The sequence below is a fragment of the Fistularia commersonii genome, chromosome 1, assembly GCF_037954325.1.
Source record: "Fistularia commersonii isolate RoL2024-O1a breed Wild chromosome 1, RoL_Fcom_v1.0, whole genome shotgun sequence".
NCBI lineage: Eukaryota > Metazoa > Chordata > Actinopteri > Syngnathiformes > Fistulariidae > Fistularia > Fistularia commersonii.
In genome coordinates this window covers 2,933,761-2,944,291 of record NC_141284.1, presented here as the reverse complement: position 1 = coordinate 2,944,291, position 10,531 = coordinate 2,933,761, and positions in this window count along the sequence as shown.

The following is a 10,531-nucleotide window of genomic DNA, read 5'->3' as shown; positions in this document are numbered from 1 at the left end:
ACCCGTGTCCGCGGGGCCATGCGAGTCATGTGACATCAGGAGTCGCATCAGTCATGAAACAAAGGAGCCTCAGGCCCCCCCCAACATACACACACACACACACACACACACACTTCCTCCTCCTCCTCCTCTTCGTCCTGCAGCTTCTTGTGCGAGTCAATTAGCGCTGATTTATAGACGGCGAGGGTGTGACCTCCATGATGGAGGAGGAACAGCGAGGAGGAGCTCCCAGCTGGACACCTCCTCCACCTCCACCTCCACCTCCACCTCCACCTCCTCCTCCACCTCCACCTCCTCCTCCTCCTCCTCCTCCTTCTACAACTTCTTCTTCTCATCATCATCATCATCGTTTTGGTCTCGTTTTTCCCCACTGACCTCCGTCACGCACCAGCAGCAGCAGAGGGTTACGGTGTCCATCATCGCTCGCCTGTGCACGTGCACACCCACGCAGGTGCGTGCACCACACGCGAGCGTACACGCATGCGCGCACAGAATTGCATGCGTGTTCACACGTTTTAAGACAATAAGTTGAAAAGGCGTGGCGGCTCTTGAGTTTGACACGTCATTTATGGCAGTTTTGCTTTTTGACTTTTTACTCTTTTTTTTTTTTTTTTTGATAACTTTTTGTTTTTTATTTCTCAAATTTCTGCTGATTTTATTTTTTCACCCCTCAAATCATCAGAGGTCGGTCGAGCCTCCGATCAGCTGATCAATCGACTCAGATCAATAGATGAGTTGATCGAACTTGGTTTCGGTGGATTGCGCGTCAGATCGGTGGACTGGCCGATCGAAACTCCCGTCCATCGATCGATCAATTGATCAAACCTCGGACTGAGATCAGCTGATCAATCTTCTGATTGATCCCCAGATCAGCTGATCCATTGATCATCTCTTATTCACAGGTGTGATTCTTCAAACTGCTACTGTTTTTGATTTTTTTTTTTTTTTTTTTTTCAGCCAAATTCATCACATTTTTTGTTTCTCAACTTATTTTTTCAACGACTCTTTGATCTTCACCCTTTGGAGTTTTCCTTTTCTTTTATTTCTTTTATTTTTTTTTAATTTTTCATTGATCTTATTCTTTGATTTGTTTTTTTTCAGCGAAATTCAATTCATTTTGTGTTTCTCAATTTTTTTATTTCAACGACTCTTTGATCTTCACCCTTTGGTGTTTTCCTTTTCTTTTCTTTCTTTTATTTGTATCTTATTTTTCATTGATCTTATTCTTTCCAACCATTTTCTTGTTGAGGAGGTTGATCAATGTTTGTTTTATTCAGAAGTCACATGGGTACACACACACACACACACACACACACACACACACACACACACCTTAGCTACCTTACAAACAAACACACACTAATACACTTACAATCACATACACATCATCTTACTCACAGGCTTCACAACACACACCTGTCTAACACACGCACACACACACATACACACACAGGCCTATCCTGCAGCTGATTGGTCGATCCCAGGTCGCCGTAGAAGAAATTAAAAAAAAAAAAAAAAAGCCTCCCTGCAGGAATTGAAGGATTTTCTCAGATTATAATTTAATCTGCAGCTCCTGGAGAGAAATCTGTGTTCGTCATGTGTCACACACACACACACACACACACACACAGAGGAAACAATGAAAGTCAATCTGATCTGAGACTCAAATCAACAGGAAAAACAGGAAGTGGAAATAAAAACCCTCTGGGGTTTAAAAGTCACGTCTTGCACCAGCTCATCTTCTCCTTCTCTTCCTCTCCTCCTTCTCCTCCTTCTCTTCCTCTCCTCCTCCTCCTTCTCCTCCTTCTCTTGTTCCTCAACAGATGGACGTCGGGCTCATTAACTTTCATAAATCCAGTGTCAATTAACTCGAGGCTGATTGGGATTCAGACCAGGAGCTGCAGAAGCTTCAGGGAGGACGGCTGATGGACAGATGGATGGAGGGATGGATGGAGGGATGGATGGAGGAGGGGATTGAAGGACAGTTGGATGGATGGATGGATTGAACGGCGTATGAACAGAGGAGTGAAGGACAGATGGATGGACGGATGAAGGACAAACAGGTGGACAGATGGATGGACTGATGGATGGAGGAGTGAAAGAATGATAGAGGAGTGAAGAATGAAGGAGGGATGGACGGATGGAGGACAAGCAGGTGATCAGAAGGATGGAGTGAAGGACAGAAGGAAGGATGTCTGGCTCCGCCCCCTGACCCCCGCACAGGTACGACCGCCATGACTGTAGTTCATTTGATTTCCTTTTTGTAGTTTCTCAGATTTTTCATTATTGTAGTTTATTTTTTGAAGTTTAGTATCACATGCTGAGTTTTGAATGATCTTTTTTGTTTTTATTTTGAGTTTTGTGGCATGTTAGGATTTTTTTTTTTTTTGGTTTGTTTGTTTTTGTTAATACAGGGGAATTTCTGATACTTCTGAAAGTTGGCGAGTTTTTATCGAAATATTTTTTAGAGCGTCTCCCTCTCTTACCTGAATGTGTTTGATTGGTTTTGAAAATATACTTTTAAATGAAATAGTGAGTTTAACTGTTGAATTTAGACATCTTTTTTGTAATTTATGTAAAAAACAATTACATTATATTTTGGGAGTTTGATATTTTTGTTGACACTTTGACATCTTGGCCCTTTTAAAGCATATTTATTTATTTATTTTGAAATATTTTGTAGTTCATTTTACCTTTTTGTAGTTTCTTATATCTTTGTTATTAAATGAATAGCATTTGGCAATTTGACATCTTGGTACTAAAAAAAAAACATTTTTATTGTTTTAAAAATTGTATAGTTCATTTAATTTTTTGTTGTATCTTGTATTTTGTTTTTAAATCTAATATAATTTGGTTGTTTGATTTTTGGTTGTTTGTTATTATGTTTGGTTATTTGTTTCAAGAATTTTTGTAGCTTTAAAATATTTGCTTCACCCTTTTTTGTAGTTTTTCTTTTGTAGTTTGTTGATATGGTTGGAGCGAACATCCAACACACGCGCACACACACACACACACACACACACACACACACACACACACACACACACACATCGTAAACCTCTCTCTTTCTTCAGCAGTAAACATAGAAGAAGAACCTCCTGACTGCACACCAAAATGTCAACGAGATGGAAAAGATGGTCTCTGCTGCTGCTCTTTTCTCCAATATGTCACCTTTCAACAGGTAAGAACTGCATTCACACACGAACACACACACACACACACACACACACAAACACACACACTAATCAGTATGTCACGGAAAGGAGTCATTCACTCGGATGGATTGCCAGCATAAACAACCTGAATGTGACTATGAGACGTGACGAGCCCTGGGGTGTGTGTGCGTGCGTGTGCACATATGTGTGTGTGTGTGAGATTCAAAACCTGTTGTGATGAGAACCCCCCCCCCCCCCCCCCCCCCCCCCCCCCCCCCGCTAATGCGTGGACCTGATTTCTCTGCCTCTCGGAGACTTTCAGGAGCGTATAGATGCACCTGTAGGGGGGAGGGGAAAACACACACACACACATATGCATGCACACGCACGTGCACCCGCGCACACACTCCCGTCAGAGTCCATTAATCCAGGGAAAAGCTGCTCAACAGCTGGAACAAAAGGCCACCGCAGGCGCCGGGCTGGGCGCAGTTCACCAAATCGCCACCAGGGGGCGCTGTTGGGCGCCGAGCAGAGCACAAAGGATTTTTATTTTATTTTTTTAAATCCCAAAGAAAAAGCTTGATAGCAGTGCGGCGTTGCAGAACAAAAGGCGAGGAAGAGGCGCGTTAAATCTCCTGTGCATCCTCTCCACGAGAGTCGAAGTAAAGTTTGGTGAAAGAGGCGTGGGGAGGAAAAAATGAAAAATAAAAGCTCCTCAGACAAAAGACCAACCTTGTTCGGCGAGGATGGAAAAGCACAATGACGGAGAAAAAACCAAACCCTCTTCCTCGCCTCTTTCATCACGTCTTCGGCGAGGTGAGCCTCGGCTTTTGTCGCGGCTAATAAGTGTGTACATCCCGCCTGAAAGGAAGCCGTCCAATTTTTTTTTTTTTTTTTCATACATTCTACCACCTCTCCATCTTCCGTCGACTCTTTTATGCATCTAAGTAAGAACCGCTCGGGGATGTATGGACGCGGAGGGGGAGGTTAGCGGGGCTCACCTTGGAGATTAAAGGGAAGTTTCAAAATGTAAAGAAGGAAAAAGAGAAAAAAAGAAAAAAAGGAAAACTCATGATTAAATGTACATTAACATGTTCTCACCCCTGCGGGCGGAGAACATCATTCTAGGGAATGTTAAGATGAAGGCGGGAGTGTGTGTGTGTGTGTGTGTGTGTGTGTGTGTGTGTGACATCGGACATTTGCCGTTGCATGATAACAAGTCGTAAAGTAACTTTTTTTTTTTCTTCTACATGGTGCAGAATGAATGTGTTATTACACGTGTAATAACATGTTAATTACACGTGTAATAACATGTTTATTACACGTAAGAAACGTGTCGGTGACATCAAAGGTGTCGAAATCGAGGGTTTCTCCACACGTGCGTGTGTGTGTGTGTGTGTGTGTGTCGGTTTCCCCATCCTGATAGTAATCTGCCACTGTTGTGACATAATCCCACCTAATCTGAGGAAGCACTCCTGCCGTGATGTCGTTGTTACCGCATTACAACTTTATCCTCACATTTTTTTTTATTTGTTTCACGTTATTTAATCTTCAGAATATTCTGTGTTGCTGCTGCCTCCAAATCACGTTCTCCAAAACATTTTTCATTTTCATTTTGTCATTTCTAATTATGATAATGGCTATTGTGCTACATTGTTATTAACCAGTTCTGACATTACCGAAACTTGCGAGACATGTTACCGTGACAACGGTCCGAACTCTCAGGAAATAACATCTCTGGGTGGATGGGGCTTGACAAAAATAGGCTCCACTGTTTAGGCCACATTATGAAAAATTGTTTATTACACGCTTATAACATTGAGTTAAGTGATTGATTGGAGGGTTTGTTAATGTATTTTTTGGGGGGGGATTCCTGTTTGTTTCTTTTGGGTGACTATTTTGTCGGACGAAACAGGAAGTAGCCTGTTCAAAAACAAACCTCAAACTGTCACAAAAATGTTATGCTAATTTAGCGACTCCGGCTAATTCCCATTTATTTGCAGTCACAAACTGCAGTTCGTCTCCGTTTCCGTCTTTGCCGTTTCATCGGTCGGCTCAGGAGAAAATTTTTGTGTCCTCATTCCATTAGCGCGGTAGCTAGCGGCCGGCTCCGGCTAATTGCTGGACCTGCAGATAAAAATCCATTACATCTTTCAGGGGAATTAAATCAGCCGGCGTTATGAATTGAATTAGTCGCCATCGCGGCTTCCAACTTGAACTCCTTTCGGCGCCTCCTTCCTGATACCATCACTCATTTCATTTTTTTTCTTAATTCCTCGTCTCGGTAATCTGCTTTTTTGCAAGAGATGCGTTTTTTTGGTAGCCTGGCAAGGAGGCGGGCGACCTCGCCGGCGCGCTGCGTGGTGAAGCCGTTAGACGGGGGTCCCCGGAGACGGCAGGGCGTTAAACCCCGAGCATACAAATAGGCTACATCAGGTATTAATGTGTTATTACACTGTTATTACTCAAGTCTATTTTTGACTTAACATTTTTCTGTTTTGAATTCTTGGAGCCATCGTTTCTCCTTTTGGTTGTTGTATATTTTTTTGTTCTACTTTATTTATGTATTTATTTGTTTATATTTGTGTTTATTTATCTATTTATTCATTTATTTATCATCAATAAAGAAAAAATTAAAATATTGATTTATTTTGAGGTTTTTCCTCCTCAGTCCACTCAGGTTTTTGGTCACTTCCTGTTTTACTTCAAAGCCCGCTTTTTGTGTTCTCCGCTTCCTGTAGTTATTTCAGTCTCGTCCAATCAGATCCCTCGTCTCTCCTCACATGACCGATTCATATTCAAGCTCTCTGTAATGAGATGTCCGTCAAAAGAAACGCCCCATCCTGGCCATCACGGTTGTCGGGCCGCGCCGAACGTCCAATCAGGCGTCGGCGTTCCTCTCACCATGGACCGCCTTTTTAATGCTAACAATTCAGTAATGCTAATGCTAAGGTTAGCAGCGTCGCCTCCAATACCAGTTCCGTGTTGTGTAGCGTGAGACGGAAAGGCGCGTGACGCCCGCCTGTCCGGCTTCCTCCTGGTAACCAGGGGCGACCAGTCGGCGGGAATGCCATCAGATTATATCCGGTGGATTTTATGGAAAATGATGAGACCGAAACGCAGCAGGTGGTGGCAGAAGACCAGATGTTCAGATGTTGCTTTTTCTCATTCGCGGGTTTTAATAAATCAAACGTATCATCATCGTCGTCTTCCATTATTGTTCCGTTATTGACGACTGAATAACTCTGGCTGCAACACGGGGCTTGTCACTTAAATTATGCCTGCGCTCAGAGCCGCCGGGCGCTAAATATGTGTGTGCATGTGTGTGTGTGTGTGTGTGTGTGTTTATCGGGCGGACGTTAGCCTAACGCCTGTGCGTTAGCACGTGGGTTGGCGTTATGAACCCAACAAATCAACGCGCGTTCGACAACGGAACGTGATGAAAATATGCAAACCCCTTGAATTGAACGCATGAATGCATGCAACACGTGTGTGTGTGTGTGTGTGTGTGTGTGTGTGTGTTTGTGTGTGTGTGTGTGTTTTTACACCACTCATTGTGAATAATACATTTAATATAAATCCGCGGGAAGTGGCTGTTGATGTCGCCGTAGCTGTTAAATATTTGTGTGATCTCACCAACACATATCAGAGAGATCTGTCAGGAGCCACACACACACACACACACACACACACACACACACACACACACCTCCGCTACCAACATTGTGTGTGTGTGTTTGTGTGTGTAAAAGCCCCCATTTCTACAGACATGTGAATTAGAGGGTGTATTATTGCAGGACAAGCATTATGGATAGTGAATGAATGAATGAGCATATAATAATAATAATGATACAAATGAAATATTATGATATAAAGATAATTATTTTGTTTTAATAAAATGGTGAATCTAAATGTATGGAATTCTGGGATTCATTTTCTGTTTAGCTGAAGAAAATATTTGAATGAAAATGAAAAAAAAAAATTGAAACAAAAAACTGAAATAAAACAAAACTATAAAAATCAGCTAAATCAACAAAAACTTCAAAATGAAAATAATAAAAATAGAAAAGTTGTATTAATAATATGGTAAATCATTTTAAAACGACTCAAAAAATGGTAATGAAATAGTAACAAAAAGGTAAATAACATCAGATCCATTCAACTGTTTGTGGAAATGTGTCATTTGATATCAACTATATTCCAGTATATCCAGAAAACCAATAATTCTTATTCAACAAAAAATGGAGCATTTTTAAATTTTTCTTTTTTTTTTTTTTTTTTAAGTGTTCATATTTTTCTCAGAGGAAACGCCGTCTCCCAGAGCCAATCACGCCACCGAGTCATTTGCCAAAAAGCCCGGCAGGAAGTTGTTGGTGCGAATAGAGGAAGCGGTATATATATATGTATGTATGTATGTGTGTGTGTGTGTGTGTGTGTGTGTGTGTGTGGGTGCAGCCTCATATTAATAATAGAGAACGCTCCCCGGGCCACTTTTCCCTTAATTGGCCGTGAAGCCACTTTCCAAATTTACATGCGGACGGCGGCGGGTTTTGTCATCTCACCTTATTTTCCAGGCCGGCTCTGCACGCCTGCAGCGGCTAATGCTAACGAGAGCGGGACGGGGGACCCCTGTTGGTACATGGGGGGATGTGGGGCACCGGGGGTCGCGGATGAATATTTTAAAACCACTTCCATATCAAATTACACCCGACCTTGGGTCTGCATGGCGCCTAAGAGGAGCTTAATTTGCTTTCAAAGCACCCCCAACACACACACACACATCTACTTCCATCGCCTCTGACGCCTGAAGGGGTTCCCCGGCGCCGGAATCACACAGCTCCCCGAAAACATCTCGTAAATATCGTGGGAAAAAACCATGAGGGGAGTCGGGGGGGGGGGGGGACCTTTTTCGCCGTGACGCCGCCCAGGAGCGCACGCTGCATTATTCATCCATGCACGCCCTCCTTATTAGGGTTGATTCTAAAAAAAAAAAATTTTTTTTTTTTTTACCATAATATGCTTGTCTTGACAGAGGGAGCACACAGGGGGAACAAAAAAAAAAAATCCATTAGGGGATTGGAGTACCCCGAAGACGCTAGTTCGTTTTTTTATTTTATTTTTTTTAAGATACGAAGTGCAAATCGTTCAAATTTGATCCTTAAAATATCAAAAAATAAATAAATAAAATAGTGATACAAATACAATAGCAAGAAAATCAAAATTTGAAATTCGCGCTGGGAGACAATACAGTACACTTATCTTGTCGTGCTCCTATATCTTTTGTGCTTATTTTGTGTATTTTTTTTTACAATCACAATCGTACAACATATGCTTAAGTCATTTCCGTAACATTTTAAAAAATATTCAAAAGAAATGACATCAATCCTTTAAGCAAAGACTGTTTGTCAGTGACCGCGATTAAGAGAAAAATATTGTAATTAAATGTATTATTAAATGATAATAGCAACGACAATAATAATAATAATGTATTATTATTAGATTATGATTATAATTTAAAGATACTTTAATCATTATGTATTTTACTTAATTATAGTTAAAATAGTATTATTGTTTAGTATATTATTTTATTATTAGTATATATTGTATATTATATATTTATTATATATAATTTTATTTTTTATATGATAATTATTATCTGATTAATTTAATTAGTATTGAATTATCATTATTATTATTATTAAAATTTAAAAGAATGAAAAACTAGTGAAGAAAACTAAAATTTAAGTGAAGTTAATTTAAATATAATAATCATGACTTTATTGTAATTAGCACATTTTATGTTTAAACTTACGGACGGAGTGAATCTGCTGCTAAACCTGGATACCTGGAAGGGGCGGGGCTTCCCCACCGCAGTTGCCACGACGACACTGTGGACACGAATCTACCTGGCCAGCAGGGGGCGACATCGGGGTTAGGGGTGTGTGTATATGTGTGTGCGCGCGCGTGTGTGTGTGTGTGTGTGTGTGTGTGTGTGATCTATTTCCCGCGGCTGGAAGGTTCAGGAAAATCACAGGGCGGGTGGATGGGGGCAGAGGTGACTGTGTGTGTGATTAAGAGTATATGCGTGTGTGTGTGTGTGTGTGTGTGTGTGTGATTATAAAGCAGAGCGCCGGCTCTTCAGACTCTATTTCCCTCCATTTGTCTCCTTAACGGCCTCCTGGCCTCAGGCCTCGGCAGTAGGATGGATCGGCAGCGGCCTCCCCCTCGCTATGTGTGTCACCCCCCCCGCCTCCATAAATGTATATATTTATATTTATACTGTGTATATATTAAATATATATACATATTATGTTATATTATCATATATCTGGGTGGTGTTTTAATGTAGGAATGGCCGTTGGCAGACTTTTATTGCAGCACTTCTTCTCCCTTTGTTCTCAAACTTGTGTGTTTTTCCTCCGAATCCGAGTGATTTGATTGGCTCGGACTTTGCGGTTGTCCATGTGCATGTGTGTGTGTATGTGTGTGTGTGTTCCTTTGTGTTGGTGTATTTCAGCACACATGCTTGTGCCATCGCCGCTTTCCAGTCTATAGATTAAGCCATAACACCTCCGTGTTTGCTCTCGCCGCCAATATATTTCCCTCTTTGTTTACACCTTTTTCACACACCCTCCAGTGTGTGTGTGTGTGTGTGTGTGTGTGTGTGTGTACGCACACGTATGTTTACATTGAGTTAATGGAAGTAAACACCGGGCGATCTGAATCCAGAGATGATGTGTTCATGAAGACGGCGGACAGAAAAGTTCAGACACTTTTTATCATACAGTGAACTTGCTGAAGTGTGCGTGTGTGTGTGTGTGTGTGTGTGTGTGTCTGTGTGTGTGTGTGTGTGTGTGTTCACTCAAAACTCCACCGTGTTAATAGCCTCCATATTCCTCTTTCACACTGCAATGGTTTACCTGGATTGCAGTTCTGTGTGTGTGTGTGTTTGTGCGTGTATGCATGTGTGTGTGTGTGTGTGTGTGTGTGTGTGTGTGTGTGTGTGTGTGTTTCCTAAAAATTCCACCAAGTTGCAAGCTTCTATACTCCTCTTTCACAGTTTAATGTTTTACCTGGATTGCAGTTCTGTGTGTGTGTGTGTGTGTGTGTGTGTGTGTGTGTGTGTGTGTGTGTGTGTGTTAGCCCCCCCCCCAAAAAAATCCGACGTGGGGTTCAATCCCGCTGCCAATCCGGAACAAGTGGAAGTTTTGTTTTGTTTTTTTTATAAACTTGTCCAATCAAACACCCGGATCTCATCTGTTTGTGTTATCATCTAACACGGATAACGCAAACATCAGGGAACAAAGGAAACCACACACACACATACACACACACACACACACACACCAAGTGTGGCTTCACCTCCTTGGGGGGGG